We start from the raw sequence: 17,990 nt of genomic DNA, 5'->3' as shown, positions 1-17,990 counted from the left end.
CTGTCTTCCAGCAGCCAGTTCTTCTCTATTCTGAAGGGCCACGGCATCGCCATCCGCATTCTGCAATTCCAAGATCATGCAAAAAAATTTACTGACAGACAAGTTTTTATTTACTGATACGACAAACAAAATTTACTGGCAAAGCCAGATTTTTTACTGACAGTTCAAAAAGTGAGCCTTTCAGTGCAAATATCAATATTTAAGCTACAAACGTGTAATTAGTATGATTAGCAAGGTATAACAAAAGGCAAAAAACATATTTCTCCTTTTACATGAAGCCAGCACACAGTTCCCCCCTTAACCACTTCAATACCTGGCACTTTCACCCCCTTCCTGCCCAGGCCAATATTCAGCTTTTAGCGCTGTTGCATTTTGAATGACAATTGCGCGGTCATGCAACACTGTACCTAAACCAAATTTATGTCATTTTTTCCCCACAAATAGAGCTTTCTTTTGGTGGTATTTGATCACCGCAAGGTGTTTTCTTTTTTGCTACACAAATAAAAAAATACCGAAAAGTTTGAAAAAAAAAAAAAAATTTTTTGTTTATGTTATACAATTTTGTAAATAAATAATGAGGCCGCACTGATGAGAAGGCACTGATGGGGTGGCACTAATATGCAGCACTGATGGGCACTGATAGGCGGCACTGATAGGTAGCACTGATATGCAGCATTGGTGGGCACTGATGGGCGGCACTGATGGGCACTGATGGCGGCATTGATGGGCACTGATAGGTGGCACTGATAGGCGGCACTGATAGGCATTGATAGACGGCACTGATGGACACTGATAAGTGGCACTGATGGGGAATAATGGGCACTGGTGAGTGGCACTGATAGATTGCAATGATGGGCACTGGTGGGCGGCACTGATAGACAGCATTCATGGGCAGCTCTAATGAGGAGGGCACTGAAAGGGTCCCTGAGCCCTGATTGGCCATGAGTGGGCATCCCTGGTGGCCACAGGTAGGCATCCCTGGTGGCCATGGGTGGGCAATGCCTGGTGGCTCTAGTGGCACCCCCCCAATGGTCTGTACTGGCAATCAATGCTCTGATTACCAGCACAGACCCCCCCCCCCCGTCAGGAGAGCTGCTGATCGGCTCTTCTCTACTCGTGCTTGGACACAGCTGGTCACATGGTAAAGAGCCTACGTCATAGGCTCTTTACCGGGATCGGAGATGCTGTGAGTCAGAGTGACACACCGCAGCAGGGGGCGCGCAGGGCGGTCTTTCCTGCTGGACATCATATGACGGCCAGTCAGGATAGAGCAACCATTTCCCGGCCATCATTTTGCTATATGGCGGGCAGGAAATGGTTAAATAGATATGCGGGCATGTGCTAAGAGTATGTATGTGTGGTTTTGTTGAGAAGTGTTGTGTTGCTGTTGTAAAGAGCATCCAGATAAATTTTGTTGCATGTATACAATGACAACAAAGTATATTATTACTATTATTATTATCAGTCTGCAGGGTTCCCCTTTACAGTGCAAGGGGGAACTCTGTGGACTCTGATGTAAAAGGGAACACTGTGGACAGTGATGTAAAGGAGAAATCTGTGGAGTCTGATGTAAGGGGGGGATGCTGCTGACTGGTGTAAAGCAAAACTCTGACATAAGGGGGTCTTCAGTCACCAGGGCCCCCCCCCCCCACACACACACACACACACACACAAGCAAGAGTCCACAGAGCCCCCCTTTTTATCACAGTCTACAGAGTTCTCCCTTACATCAGAACATCAGATTCCACAGAGTTCCCCCTTAAATCAGACTCCAGAGTTCCCCTTTACTGTACATCGCAGTCCACAAAGTTCACAGACTTCCACTTTACATTGCAAAGGGGAACTTTGTGGATCTTGATGTAAAAGGAGAAATCTGAACAGTCTGAAATAAGGGGGAATGCTGCAGACTCTGGTGTAAAGAGAAACTCTGGTGTAAGGGGGTCTCTGGTCATAGGGCCCCCCCCCTTACACAAGAGTCCACAGAGCTATCCTTTACGTCACAGTCCACAGAGTTCCCCTCTTTACATCATGGCCTGCAGTGTTCCCCTTTACATCAGAGTTCCCACTTATATTAGAGTCTGTAGGGGGAACTCTGTGGACCCTGATGTAAAAGGAGAAATTTGTGGAGTCTGATATAGGGGGAATTCTATGGACTCTGGTGTAAAGAGAAACTCTGGTGTAAGGGGGTATCTGGTTACCAGAGCCCCCCCTACACAGGAGTCCACAGAGCTATCCTTTACGTCAGGGTCTGCAGAGTCCCCTCTTACACTGTAAGTGAGAATCCACCAGACTCTGACGTAAAGGGGAACTCTGACGACACTGATTTAAGGTGAAACGCTGGGAAGTCTGATGTGGTGACGGTGGGGGATCCAGTCACCACAGACCACCTTCTGCAGAGTAGAGGGGGTTACTGATATAAGGGGGAAACTTTATATCAGTGTCCCACCCTACCTTAGCGTAGTCACTCCGACTGAGTCCCCCCCTACATCAGTGGACCCCCCCCCCCGCCATCCCCCATAAGACTGTTATGTGCAGAGCAGTGCTTTTTGATCTTCCATCTAGACTTCAGTCCTCCCCAGTCCCGGCGCTCCTGCCACTAAGATAAAGCTCCGGTTCCTCCTCTGCTTTGCTCCCTAATTCCCTTTATTCTAGAGTCTGGACTTCAGTCCTCCCCCGTCCCACTGGTCCCAGCTCCCCCTTCTACAATTTATAAAGGGCAGCAAGCAGGCGCCATGACGTCACTACCTGGGCCGCCCTCCCACCTGCAGTCACCCCAGCCTGCCATGAGCAGTTCCAAAGCTGGCCCTCGGCCATATTTGTTATGGGCAGCCACCATCTATAATGGACATTTACAAACAGTGTAATAATCAGCCAATATTTACAAACCATTCATAAATTTAGGGACAAATGGCAATCCAGCAGGTCACTCCCATTGGCTGTGTAACTTTTGATCTACCGTCTTTGTAATGCTGTAGCACTACCTATCACTGGAAACCCCCAGACTCAATCATTTGGAGGGGGGGCCACATACTTTTACACATAGGCGTGCGCATGGGGTGTGCTGAATGTGTCTGGGCACACCCTAATCTCCCCATGCACCAGGGCCTCTGATGAGGCAGTATAGCTGGCCCTCCTGTACCAGGCCCGGGTCCTATCAGTTCAAAAAGGGGGCACGGGCACTTGCTGAGCAGGAGGACCGGCTGTACTACCTTATTGCAGACACGGATTCTTCTGTTCCTCTACATGCAGCTCTGCCAGCTTCTCCTCATCTTCCTCCCTTCAGCTGCACTGCAGGTAGATCAAGGGAAGGGGCTGGTAAATGTAATTTACTGGCCCCTACCTTTTCTGAATGCACACAGTTAGCGATCAGTACCGATTGCTCCTGTGTCCATTCATCACTGAAGCATAGTAAACGGTGTTTACTATGCTTCGGTATATGAATGAATAGGAAACCTGTAAGAGTTTCCTTTTTTACTGCTGGCTTTTCCCTTATCTTCCTCCTTCCAGCTGTGCTGCAGGGAGATCAGGGAGGAAAGGGCTGGTAAATATGGATTAAAAAACATATATAAAAAATAAATAAAAAAATAAAAATTAAAAGAATAAAAAACAAACAAAAAAAATAGTTAAACAAATTTTAAAAAAAAGTTAAAAAAAAATTAAATTAAAAAAAAAAAAGAAAAAGAAGTTGTGCACTCTGTTCATCATCATCAGCTGATGAAAAAAATGTAAAAGTATAATAATTAATTTAAAAATGAATTAATATTTAAACACAAAAAAAAAAAAAAAGGAAATTCTCGAAATTGCATAAATATGGTAGAGCCCTGGTCCCATCATAAAAAAAATTCAGATTTCTGAGCTTGAAAATTGTTTTTTTTTTTTTTCGGGTTTAAAAGTCAGAATTTTAAATTTTAGCATGGTCCAAACTTGTAATCTTTGCAAGTCAGAATTCTGACTTTTACTCTCAGAATTATGACTTTTAAACCCATAATTCTGACTTTCAAACTCAGAATTCTGTATTAAAAAAAAAAAAAAACGTCAAGCTCAGAAATCTTTGAATTTTTTTTTTTTTTTAATGATGGCCCCAGGGCTCTTCCATACATAAAAAAAAAAAAATCAGTTTGCTGGTATAACATTTCCAGCACTGCTACCCAATCCTACATCAACTGAAATGGCTCTTTTCTGCGTCTTTGACTCCCCCTGCTGGCTACCTCAAGTTACAGCAATCATTATTTTAAGCCATTTGTTGTAAAGAATTCCTAGAATAGAAGGTAATTTCCCTGTCTCATTCTAGCACTTATCCCAAAAATAAGAGAATTAGGGTTCACGCTGCAAACTGCCATATATGGCCACACAACAGAAAATATGGCAGTATTTCGGCACTGGGAGCCACAGGTGTTGCATATTTTTTATTGTACGACCATAGAGGTGTGTGTGTGCATGAGCCTCTATTCCTCATTTCACGAAAAGAGATTGAATGAGTCCAGGGATGGGCAACAAAAATGGCAAAAGGTCTGATGGCTATAATAAATCCGGAGTGACTGCAGGAAAGGAGGAAAGGGGGTGATAAGACTGAAACCCTTTCACTGCCGGAGACATTTTTTTTTTTTGCACGTTTAACCAGTTCTGGACCGGCAGGATTTGCCCCCTTAATGACCAGGCCATTTTTGCGATTCGGCACTGCGTTACTTTACCTGACAATCGCGTGGTTGTGTGAAGCCCCGTTCACATTGGCGCGATCCGACTTCCCGGGGCGACCTCGGAGCGGCCGCCACGGACTTCATAACATTGAAGTCTATAGCGGTTGCCTCCGGGTCGCCCCAAAGAAGCTCCGGACCCTTTTTCTAAGTCGGAGCGACTTGTGTCACTCCTATTAGAACGGGTCCGCAGCTTCCCTATGGAAGGCGACCTACGGCGACCTGTCAGGCGACCAGGTCGCCTCACAGGTCGCCTTAGTGTGAACGGGGACTGAGGCTGTACCTTAATCAAATTGATGTCCTTTTTTCCCACAAATAGAGCTTTCTTTTGGTGGTATTTGATCACCTCTGCGATTTTTATTTTTAAACAAAAAAAGAGTAAGAATTCTGAAAAAAAAATATTTCTTTTTCACTTTCTGCTATATAACACCCCCCCCCCCCCCCCAAAAATGTAAAAATCTAAATTTTTCATCATTTTAGGCCAATTTGTTTTCTGCTACATATTTTTGGTAAAAAAAAATCCCCATAAGCATATTTTGAATGGTTTGCGCAAAAGTTATCGCATCTAGAAAGTAGGGGAAAGATTTATGTCATTTTTATTTATTTATTTTTTATACTAGTAATGGCAGTCTGCTGTTGTAAACACAGCAGATTGTTGATCTCTCTGGAATCTATACATAGCGCCTGTGATCCTTCTATATAGGATCACAGGTCTCTCTGTTGATTCCACAAACCCCTCCCCCTCACAGTTACAAAACAGGTAAGGTAAGGTAAGTGCGTGCCGCCAGCAGTGCACTCCTACTCAAACTAGGCAACGGGGATGACGATGCTCGGGGCCGGCGGCCGCGATTACCGCTGGGCACCCGCGATCGCTCCCCACTGAGAGAGGACGGTCGGCTGTTGTAAACACATCTGACCGTTCTTCTCCCTGGAATGATCACAGAGCCCCTGTGATCCTTCTATATAGGATCACAGGTCTCTATGGTCATTTTAAAAGCCCCCCCCCCCTCCCATACAGTTAAAATCACTCCCCTAGGCTCACACTTAACCCTTTGATCACCCCTGGGTTAACCCCTTCCCTGCCAGTGTCATTATTAGAGTAACAGTGCATATTTTTAGCACTGATTACTGTAGTAATGTCACTGGTCCCCCCAAAAGTGTCAAAAATGTCAGTTAGGGGTCCGATCTGTCCGCCGCAATGTCGCAGTCCCGCTAAAAATTGCAGATCGCTGCCATTACTAGTAAGGAAAAAAACAATAAAAATACATAAATCTTTTACCGTTTGTAGACGCAATAACTTTTGCGCAAACCAATCAGAATACACTTATTGGGATTTTTTTTTTTACCAAAAATATGTAGCAGAATACAAATTGGCCTAAAATGATGAAAAAAATAGATTTTTAATTTTTTTTTTATTGGGAATATTATATAGCAGAAAGTGAAAAATATAGTTTTTTTTTTTTTTGTTTTTCAGAATTGTCGCTTTTTCTTTGTTTATAGAGCAAAAAATAAAAAATCGCACAGGTGATCAAATACCACCAAAAGAAAGCTCTATCTGTGGGATAAAAAATAAAAAATTTTATTTGGGTACAGGGTCGCACGACCGTGCAATTGTCGGTTAAAGTAGTGCTGAATCGCAAAAAATGGCCTGCTCATTAAGGGGGTAAAACTTTCTGGTCCAGAACTGGTTAAAGTGTACTTTTTCTATTTGAAAAATCGCTGCACTAATACTGTGTGACGTAACAAATTGCAATGACCACCAGAGAGCGGGTTCGTGTAGCTGGCATCATGGATGTAGACAAGCAGAGAACCGCTCTAATTCTCTCATAACGGATATCAGTCAATGTGACAAGTAATGAACTGGTGCAGATTGTATATAACAGCTTACTTGCCAACTGTCCCGTTTTTGCCGGGACAGTCCCAGCAAATAGGAGCATGTCCCGACTCCCGGGTAATTTACATTGTCCCGGCAATGTACTTATTTACACCTTGCACTTTATTTATATTTCCATATTACATGTTTTGTATGGTCACACCTGAGCACATTTGACACTTTAGAATTGCAGGGAATTGTGATGAGAATTTTAAACTTTAGGCAGAAGTAGTGCAGCTGAATGGGAGAATTATTCCAACTCTGCTACTTTGGCCTCAAGTTTAACCGCTTGCCGACCGCCGCAAGTAAATTTACAGCGGCGGTTAGCCCCTCACAGGCAGAGTGACGTTAATTAACGTCACTAGCCTGGGAGGGTCTGGGAAGCGAGCGCGCGCCTCCGGAGGCGCGCTCCCGCTCCCACGCGGTCAGGGAGTCCCGCGCGATCAGGTCAATGTCACTGGTAACCCCAAAAGTGTCAAAAATGTCAGTCAAGGGTCCGATCTGTCCGCCCCAATGTCGCAGTACCGCAAAAAAAATCGCAGATCGCCGCCATTACGCGTTAAAAAAAACCAACAAAAATGACAAAAATCTTTCCCTTTGTTAGTAAACGCGATAACTTTTGCGCAAACCAATAAAAATACGCTTTTTGCGATTTTTTTTACCAAACATATGTAGCATAAAACAAATTGGCCGAAAATGTTAAAAAATTTTGATTTTTACATTTTTTTGGGGGGGAATTTCATATAAAAAAAATGTGAAAAATATTGTTATTTTTGCAAAATTTACGCTCTTTTTTTGTTTATAGCGCAAAAAGTAAAAATCGCACAGGTGATCAAATACCACCAAAAGAAAGCTCTGTTTGTGGGAAAAAAAGGACGTCAACTTCATTTAGGTACAGCGTCGCACGACCGCGCAATTGTCCGTTAAAGTCACGCAGTGCCGAATCGCAAAATACCCTCTGGTCGTTTAGCAGCCAAATCCTCCGGGGCTTAAGTGGTTAAAATTCCCTTTTCAATTTCCTGTAATTCTCTCTTTATTGAGTAGACCCTATAATCTGATGATAAGTAGGCGGAGATTAATTATGTGGAGTGGGCGGAGCTACAGGGAAGTGGGTGTGGTAAGTGTAGTAGACTGCTCCCACTCGTACCTGGTGATCTGGCCAGTAACTCACCTCCTGTAGTAGACTGCCCCCACTCGTAAATGTATTTTATTGGGATTTTATGTGATAGACCAACACAAAGTGGCACATAATTGTGAAGTTGAAGGAAAATTATAAATGGTTTTCAACATTTTTTACAAATAAATATGTGAAAAGTGTGGCGTGCATTTGTATTCAGCTCCCCCTTTACTCCGATACCCCTAACTAAAATCTTGTGGAACCAATTGCCTTCAGAAGTCACCTAGTTAGTAAATAGAGTCCACCTGTGTGTAGTTTAATCTCAGTATAAATACAGCTGTTCTGTGAAGCCCTCAGAGGTTTGTTAGGGAACCTTAGTGAATGTCAGGGAACTTCCCACAAGAGAGCTGGATCTTCCGCCCACACTAATGCAGCGACGCCCAGTGGCCTATTTAAACCAGCCTGCTCCAGCCATTAGTTGCTGGATGATCTTCAGCTTCCTGTTTCCTGCTTCCTGTGTTCCTGTTTACTTGGATTACCGACCCGGCTTGTCTCACCTGTCTTGTCTCTCCTCCTGGCTCCGACCATTGGCTTGTTTACCTACTCTGCTCCAGTCTGCTGTTCCCGTGTATGACCCCCGGCTTGCTCCTGCGGACTACTCTACTGCTTGATGAACTGTGTTTGACCCCTTGGCTTGACCTTGACCTCGCTCTTGTCGCACGCCTGGCTACCTCCTCCAGTCACCTTCAGGCTCCGTTCACATCTAGGCGTTTTGGGGCGTTTTTAGGGAGTTTTTCTGCTCTAGGATCAGCTCTCAAAACGCCCAACAAGACAAATCCTATTCATTTCAATGGCCCCTGTTCACATCTGAGCGTTTTGACGCTGTAAGCAAAATGCCCAACGCTCAAAAAAGTACATGAGCTTCTTTTTGGGCAGATTACAGGCGTTTTCCATTGGTTTCTATTCAATCTAAAAACGCCTGCACAAAAAAACGCCTGTAAAAACGCCTGTAAATCGCGGTAAAAATCGCTGTAAAATCGCGGTAAAAACGCGCGAAAACGCTACGCTCAGGTGTGAATGTAGCCTAAAGGCATCCTGCATTTCAGCACACACTACGTGTCTACTACCACAGCAGTCACCTCTTCACCGGAGCTTGCTGGCGACCCCTGTTCCTTTGGGCACAGCATTCCCTGTCTCCACCTCCAGGGGTGCCTTGCACTTAGCCACAAGGGAAGCCCTCTCAGCACCTCGGCCTCTGATCAGGTACGTGATAGTGAACAAACAGCATCATGAAGGCCAAGGAACACACCAGACAGGTCAGGGATAAAGCTGTGGAGAAGTTTAAAGCAGAATTAGGTTATAAAAAAATATCCCAAGCTTTGAACATCTCACAGAGCACTGTTCAATCCATCATTGGAAAATGGAAAGGAGAATGGCATAACTGCAAACCTACCAAGACAAGGCCGTCCACCTAAACTGACCGGCCGGGCAAGGAGAGCATTCATCAGAGAAGCAGCCAAGAGGTCCATGGGAACTCTGGAGGAGCTGCAAAGATCCACAGCTCAGGTGGGAGACTCTGTCCACAGCAGAACTATTAGTTGTGGACGCCATAAATCTGCCCTTTGTAGAAGAGTGACAAGAAGAAAGCCATTGGTGAAAGAAAGCCATAAGAAGTCCAGTTGGAAGTTTGTAAGAAGCCATGTGGGGGACACAACAAACATGTGGAAGAAGGAGCTCTGCTCAGAGGAGACCAAAATGTAACTTTTTGGCCTAAAAGCAAAACGCTATGTGTGGGGGAAAACTAACACGGCACATCACCCCGAACACACCATCCCCACTGTGAAACATGGTGGTGACAGCATCATGTTGTGGGGATGCTTTTCTTGAGCAGGGACAGGGAAGCTGGTCAGAGTTGATGGGAAGATGGATGGAGCCAAATACAGGAAATCTTAGAAGAAAACCTGTTACGAGTCTGCAAAAGACTTAAGACTGGGGCGGAGGTTCACCTTCCAGCAGGACAACGACCCGAAACATCCAGCCAGAGCTACAATGGAATGGTTTGGATAAAAGCATATTCAATGGCCCAGTCAAAGTCCAGACCTAAATCACATTGAGAATCTGTGGCAAGACTTGAAAATTGCTGTTCACAGACGCTCTCCATCCAATCTGACAGAGCTTGAGATATTTTGCAAAGAAGAATGGGCAAAAATGTCCCTCTCTAGATGTGCAAAGCTGGTAGAGACATCCCCAAAAAGACTTACAGCTGTAATTGCAGGGAAAGGCGGTTCTACAAAGTATTGACTCCGGGGGGTGAATACAAATGCACACCACACTTTTCACAGATTTATTTGTAAAACATTTTGAAAACCATTTATTATTTTCCTTCCACCTCACAATTATGTGCCACTTTGTGTCGGTCTATCACATAAAATCCCAATAAAATACATTTACATTTTTGGTTGTAACATGACAAAATCTGGAAAATGTCAAGGGGTATGATTACTTTTTTATAGCAGTTTCTAAGCAGTTACAGCAAACCGATTTGTTTCCTTTTGGGATAAAGGTTTTACAAGAATAAATAAAAGATGATCATTGTAGGCACCCATGTCAGTGTCAAATGGTTAGTGCCCAGGGGAACACTGGGCCAAGGGGGCAGGGGGGCAATTGCCCCCCTCGGCCGCTCTGATGTTCTGTAAAAAGGCTGGACCGCTTCTGCCACAGACATGCCGAAAGGATTCCTGGTGAAGAGAAGTAAAAAGTCCCCACCACTGACCTACTGAGTGGGGGATGAAGACAAGGACAAAGCGCAGGTCCCCCCCCCCCCCCCCAGCATGGATGGTGTAAACTGTGTCTGAGCAGAGGTTGGTTCCATGCCTCACTGGAGACTCTCCTCCCCTGGCCTGCCCCGCCCCGCCCCAACCAAGCTGTCCCAGCTGCCCCCAACTGCCCCCTGCTGGCCAGGTCGGGAACCCGGATTCAGCCAGTGAGTAGAGAGTACCTGGAGTGGAGCTCAGCCTGGAATGGGGGTCAGGAGGACGACAGGAAGAGGGAGAATGGGAGGGGGGCAGAGTCACTCCCTCTGGTTTGTACTTGCCCCCCTGGGCCGAAAGCTGCCAGTCTTCCCTTGTTAGTCCCATCCCTGTAAACTGATACATTCTGCTGGAGAGCTTGCTCTTTTGAGATGCAACAGACTTGCTGGCTAGATCACCAGGTGAAAAATGGAAGAAAGAAAGCCTAAAAAAGAAAACTAGAGCAGCCGTCACATCTAAGAATTGGTAATCTGCAATATAATAAATGTTTGCTTGTGGGGTTAATACTGCTTGAAGCCATCTTACACTACCTGGTCCAGGACATTCTGGGCTCAGTGAGTCTGCGTCCTGAGGGCGATCGGTTGGCAGTTTTTTAGGTATCACAGGGGGCTGCAGACAGCTGCATCCGGTAAGCCTGTACAAAGCAATGGCTGTCTGTGGCTCTCTACAGCTGTCTGCGGCTGTCTACAGCTGTCTGCAGCTGTCTATAGCTGTCTGCAGCTGTCTGTGGATGTCTATAGCTGTCTGCGGCTGTCTACAGCTGTCTGCAGCTGTCTGTGGATGTCTATAGCTGTCTGCGGCTGTCTACAGCTGTCTGCGGCTGTCTGCGGCTGTCTACAACTGTCTGCAGCTGTCTGTGGATGTCTTTAGCTGTCTACAGCTGTCTGCGGCTGTCTGCTGCTGTCTGTGGCTGTCTATAGCTGTCTGCGGCTGTCTGTAGCTGTCTGAGGCTGTCTGCGGCTGTCTGCGGCTGTCTGAGGCTGAGGCTGTCTACGGCTGTCTGAGGCTGTCTGAGGCTGTCTGCGGCTGTCTACAGCTGTCTGCAACTGTCTGTGGATGCCTTTAGCTGTCTGCGGCTGTCTGTGGCTGTCTACAGCTGTCTGTGGATGTCTTTAGCTGTCTGCGGCTGTCTGTGGCTGTCTACAGCTGTCTGTGGCTGTCTATAGCTGTCTGTGGCTGTATGTGGCTGTCTGAGGCTGTCTGCAGCTGTCTACGGCTGTCTGAGGCTGTCTGCGGCTGTCTGCGGCTGTCTGAGGCTGCCTGCGGCTGTCTGAGGCTGTCTGCGGCTGTCTGAGGCTGTCTACGGCTGTCTGAGGCTGTCTGCGGCTGTCTACGGCTGTCTGAGGCTGTCTGAGGCTGTCTACGGCTGTCTGTGGATGTCTTTAGCTGTCTGCGGCTGTCTGTGGCTGTCTACAGCTGTCTGTGGCTGTCTATAGCTGTCTGTGGCTGTATGTGGCTGTCTGAGGCTGTCTGCAGCTGTCTACGGCTGTCTGAGGCTGTCTGCGGCTGTCTGAGGCTGTCTACGGCTGTCTGAGGCTGTCTGCGGCTGTCTACGGCTGTCTGAGGCTGTCTAAGGCTGTCTACGGCTGTCTGCGGCTGTCTACAGCTGTCTGAGGCTGTCTGCGGCTGTCTACAGCTGTCTGAGGCTGTCTGCGGCTGTCTACGGCTGTCTGAGGCTGTCTGAGGCTGTCTACGGCTGTCTACGGCTGTCTGCGGCTGTCTGCGGCTGTCTACGGCTGTCTGAGGCTGTCTGAGGCTGTCTGCGGCTGTCTACGGCTGTCTGAGGCTGTCTGCGGCTGTCTACAGCTGTCTGAGGCTGTCTGTGGCTGTCTACACCTGTCTGAGGCTGTCTGCGGCTGTCTACAGCTGTCTGAGGCTGTCTGCGGCTGTCCTTATGTATCCGCACATCTTGGGACAGAAGACCGGCCCTGCAAACCCCCCCCACCTCTCCAGGCATGTTCTTGTTTCAGGAATGCCTGAGGAAGCCAATAGCCTGTGAGCCGCACGTCTTTAATTACAGCGTGTAAAATCGGCTCATCATACAGCGTGGTAAATGACAGGGTGTGTACGGCGAGGACGCGGGACGCGGCTTAGTCATGCTGGACAGACCTGATTTAGAGGAGCTCCGTGTGCTACATTCAGAAAATACATTTTATAGATTGGAAAAGAAGAGAGCAAGAAAACAATGGGGGGGGGGGGGGGGGGTTATTTATTACCCACTTGCTCACTGGGGCACTTTCACCCCTTCCTGCTCAGGCCATTTTTTCCTTTTCAGTGGTGTCACACTTTGAATGACAATTACTCAGTCATGCAACACTATACCCATAAGAATTTTTTTTCTTTTTTTTTTTTTTTACACGAACAGAGTTTTCTTTTGGTGGTATGTAATTACCACTGCGGTTTTTATTTTTTTTTTGCTAAATAAACAAAATAAAGCCAGAAAAAATTTTCAAAAAAAAAAAACATTTTTCATAGTTTGTTTTAAAATTATGCAAAACAGGTAATTTTTCTCCTTCACTGATGTATGCTGATGAGGCTGCACTGATGGGCATTGATGGGCACTGATAGGCACTGATGAGGACGCACTGATAGGCGGCACTGATAGGCACTGATAGGCGACACTAATGGGTTCTGATAGACGGCACTGAAGGACACTGACAGGTGGCACTGATAAGCAGCACTAATAGGCGGCACTGATAGGCACTGGTAGGCTGCAACTGGTGGGAACTGATAGGCAGAACTTATAGGTGACACTGATGAGGAGGCACTGATGGGCCTTGATTGGCAGCACTGATGGGTACTGATTGGCAGCACTGGTGGGCACTGATTGGCAGCACTGATAGGCGGAACTGATGAGGAGGCTCTGATTGGCCTTGATTGGCAGCACTGATGGGTACTGATTGGCAGCACTGATGGGCACTGATTTGCAGCACTGCTGGGCACTAATTGGCAGCACTGATAGATGACACTGATGAGGAGGCACTGATGGGCCTTGATTGGCAGCACTGATGGTTACTGATTGGCAGCACTGGTGGGCACTTATTGGCAGCATTGGTGGGCACTGATTGGCAGCACTGATAGGTGACACTGATGAGGAGGCACCGATGGGCCTTGATTGGCAGCACTGGTGGGCACTGATTGGCAGCACTGATAGGTGACACTGATGAGGAGGCACAGATAAGCCTTGATTGGCAGCACTGATGGGTACTGATTGGCAGCAATGGTGGGCATTGATTGGCAGCACTGGCTGGCACTGATTGGCAGCAGTGATAGGTGGCATTGATGAGGAGACACTGATGGGCCTTGATTGGCAGCACTGATGGGTACTGATTGGCAGCACTGGTGGGCACTGATTGGCAGCACTGATAGGTGATACTGATGAGGAGGCACTGATGGGCCTTGATTGGCAGCACTGATGGGTACTGATTGGCAGCACTGGTGGGCACTTATTGGCAGCATTGGTGGGCACTGATTGACAGCACTGATAGGTGACACTGATGAGGAGGCACCAATGGGCCTTGATTGGCCGCACTGGTGGGCACTGATTGGCAGCACTGATAGGTGACACTGATGAGGAGGCACGGATAAGCCTTGATTGGCAGCACTGATGGGTACCGATTGGCAGCAATGGTGGGCATTGATTGGCAGCACTGGTTGGCACTGATTGGCAGCAGTGATAGGTGACACTGATGAGGAGACACTGATGGGCCTTGATTGGCAGCACTGATGGGCACTGATTGGCAGCACTGATAGGTGATACTGATGAGGAGGCACTGATGGGCCTTGATTGGTAGCACTGGTGGGCACTGATTGGCAGCACTGGTGGGCACTGATTGGCAGCACTGGTGGACACTGTTGGCACTGCACCGATAATCAGGACACTGATAATCAGTGCCCTGATTGTCAGTGTAGATGTCCCTTTAACCCAAACTGATTATCAGCTCTCCTCACACTGTCAGCCATAACCGGCTTGTGTGCACATTATGATCACACAGCTGATCACGTGTTAAAGGGCTACTGTGATTGGCCCAATACCCCGAGTACAAAGAACCACAGAGTATCCCGCATGGGGCGCCAAGGCAGCGCAATCAGGGGAGAACATCCAAGTACATCTTCCCGGCAACGTAAGCCCACACTGCAGCCATCTTTCGGCTATAGCACAGGCAGGAAGAGGTTAAAGCTGAAATTCAGGCAGATATAAAAGTCAAATCATTACAGCTATGTATTCATGTATATCACCAAATGTACTTTTTTTCTTATATGCAAACACTGTAAGTACCTGAATTTGGCTCTTCCAGTCAACAGAGCTCAGACTGGGAGAGGGAGAATCAGCACAAGAAGCTGTGCTGCAATGCAAGAAGCATGCTGATAGGACAAGAGAGCAGAGTGATAGAGAGATGAACTCACCAATCTGGGGGGGGGGGGACAAGACCAGAAGGTGTTACTGATCTATAGTAGAGAAAGGTCAGGTCTCCTATGCTGCCAGGCAGGTCTGTGATGTGTAAAATCTGAGACCTGGATGGACCCCCCCCCTCCCTCCCCCTCCCCTGGGATTCTGTACATGCGCTGATGTGGTGTAGAACATGAAGGACAATGCTGGGTGTGCGAATTGCGCATAACATCAGCAAATAAAGGTAGAAGGGGGAAAAAAAAAACTTGGAGAGGGGGGGTTAAAGTTCCTTTTCAAATTCTCCAAACCCCCCTCCCCTCCCCCATTGGCTAAAATTAATTTTTGCATTTCCTGTAAATTTTTCACGTTGATTGCAATCAAATATGGGCCTATGGGGGTGCAGGACGCATTGTACCTCAGTGTTCATTTGTTGACGAAATTAATTTTTCTTCATAGTTTTCGTCAGCTGAATATTTTCTGTACCGAAAAACAAACAAAAATAAAAGTATAATTAAATCAATCGACGAAAACTATGACGAAAATCCATTCCAATTTTCGTCACAGAACAAAAACGGAACGAAAATGTGAGGGAGAGACGTTTACCCACCGGAACGTTCGTTTTTCTCAAAGCTCCGCCTGTCTGGAAAAGCCCCGTCCCCCGATTCTATGAAGCTGTATTATTGGCTGAGAGGCGTAGACTCCCATCAATTATTTCCCTTTCCTATGCAGTTCCACACATTACACTCATTCTTACTATCTCTTTGGCGCCCTCTGCTGGACTTTTCTAAATCAGCAACATAAATTCATCCTCAGGCTATAATAATAAACATATATTGCACTACCACATAAGAAAAAGTAGGGCTATCTACTGAGCTGCTGAAAGAAACAAAAAAATGGAAAAAAGTTTTTTTCTTATTTTATTTTATTAATATTTAATGTTGGTGAAATATTCAGGTAATATGTGCAACGGCATTACAGCTAATAGAGTTAGTTTTTTTTTTTATTTTCATTTATTTTATATTTTTTAATAATAAAATTTTAAAGTCGAACCCTTAGGCCCCTTTCACACTAGTGCGACTTGTCCCGCGATTTTGGACCGCAAAATCGCTTGACAAGTCGTTTTCCATTATTTTCAATGAGCCCCATTCATATCTGTGTGTTTTGAAGTCGCACCGACTTCAAAGTAGTTCCTGCACTACTTTGGCACGATTTTAATGCGTTTGGAGGTATATAGCCACAGCCATTGCTTTCAAAATCACGGAAAAGTCGCGTCAAATACACGTCGCAAAATCGCGGTAAAATCACGTCGCATAAGTGTGAATGGGGCCTTAGGCTTCGTTCACATACTGGCATATCGGATCGCGGGCAGAAACATCGTGATATTGCCCGCAATCCCGAATCATTGCAAATCGCGGGATGCCCGTGCAATTCCCGTAACTTGCAATGGCACCCCAAACGCAGTAGAATTTTGCCGCGATTGACACCCCTACGAATTGCGGTAAAATCGCTCAAACAGAATCGCGGGAGGACTGTCGCCTAAAAAAAAGTACAAAAACTTGTTTTGGGTGACAGGCGTCCTGCAATTCTGTTTGCGTGATTTGACCAATTATTCATTGGGCGACATTCGCGTGAAAATTGTGCCACGTTTGGGGTGCCATTGCAAGTCACGGGAATCGCACTGGCGTCCCGAGATTTGCAATGATTTGGGATCGCAGGCAGAATTGCGGCGATTCTGCCCGCGATCCGATACGCCAATATGTGAACGGAGCCTAAATAGCACTTTAGTCCCGGTTCACACTATAGTGATGACAGACATCGCATGTGATTCGGAGCGCACTGCTCTGCAAATCACATGCGATGTCTGTGCGATGCGAATTCAGCCATACAGATTGTATGGCTGAATTTGCATTGGATATGGACAGAACACGCACAGGACCCTGTTTTGGGTCTGCACCAGAATCGGATCGCATGGTGGTTCACACCTATGCAATCTGATTCATGACCGAACTGACAGTTCACACTGCGATATGCGAAGTGATCTGGGGGTGCCGTTAACTTTGTATTGACACCCCCAGCGATTCGCATATGGCAGTGTGAACTGCCTGCGAGTTGAATGCGATGGGGGAACCCGCAGTGGATTCGCAGGGTTCCCGCATCGCATATATGTCAACTGGGACTTTAGGCTACGTTCACATCTTGGCGTTGCAATTTAGGCAACATTCACACCTGAGCGTAGCAATTTTGCGCGTTTTTTACCGCGATTTACAGGCGTTTTTAGATTGAATAGAGACCAATGGAAAACGCCTGTAATCTGCCCAAAAAGAAGCTCATGTACCTTTTTGAGCGTTGGGCGTTTTGCTTAAGGCTACGTTTACATGTTAGCGTAGCGGACCACGGCAGAATCACCTCGATCCGGAAATCATTGCAAATCGCAGGACGCCTGTGCGTTACCATTGCTTTGCAATGGCACCCCAAACGCTGTGCGATGTTGCCGCATTTCCACCTGCCGAATCGCGGTAACATCGCGCAAACAAAATCGCGGGTCGCATGACGCCCCAAAGAAGTTCTTGTACCTTTTTTGGGCGTCATGCGTCCCGCAATTTTTTTTTGCGCGATGTTACCGCAAATCGGCAGGCGGAAATCGCGGCAACATCGCACAGTGTTTGGGGTGCTATTGCAAATCACGGGCAACACACAGGCGTCCCGCGATTTGCAATGATTTCTTGATCGCGGACAATTGCGCGGTCGTGCGACGCTGTACCTAAACAAAATTGACGTCCTTTTTTCCCCACAAACAGAGCTTTCTTTTGGTGGTATTTGATCACCTGTGCGATTTTTATTTTTTGCGCTATAAACAAAAAAAGAGCCACAATTTTGAAAAAATAACAATATTTTTCACATTTTTTTTTTATATGCAATTCTCAAAAAAAAAAATGTAAAAATCTAAATTTTTTAACATTTTAGGCCAATTTGTTTTCTGCTACATATTTTTGGTAAAAAAAAATGCAATAAGCGTATTTTGATTGGTTTGCGCAAAAGTTATTGCGTTTACTAACTACGGGAAAGATTTATGTTATTTTTATTGTTTTTTTTTTAACGAGTAATG

Source organism: Pelophylax lessonae (genome assembly GCF_965119305.1).
Source record: "Pelophylax lessonae genome assembly, chromosome: 10".
Lineage (NCBI taxonomy): Eukaryota > Metazoa > Chordata > Amphibia > Anura > Ranidae > Pelophylax > Pelophylax lessonae.
Note: the sequence above shows the minus strand (reverse complement) of the source record.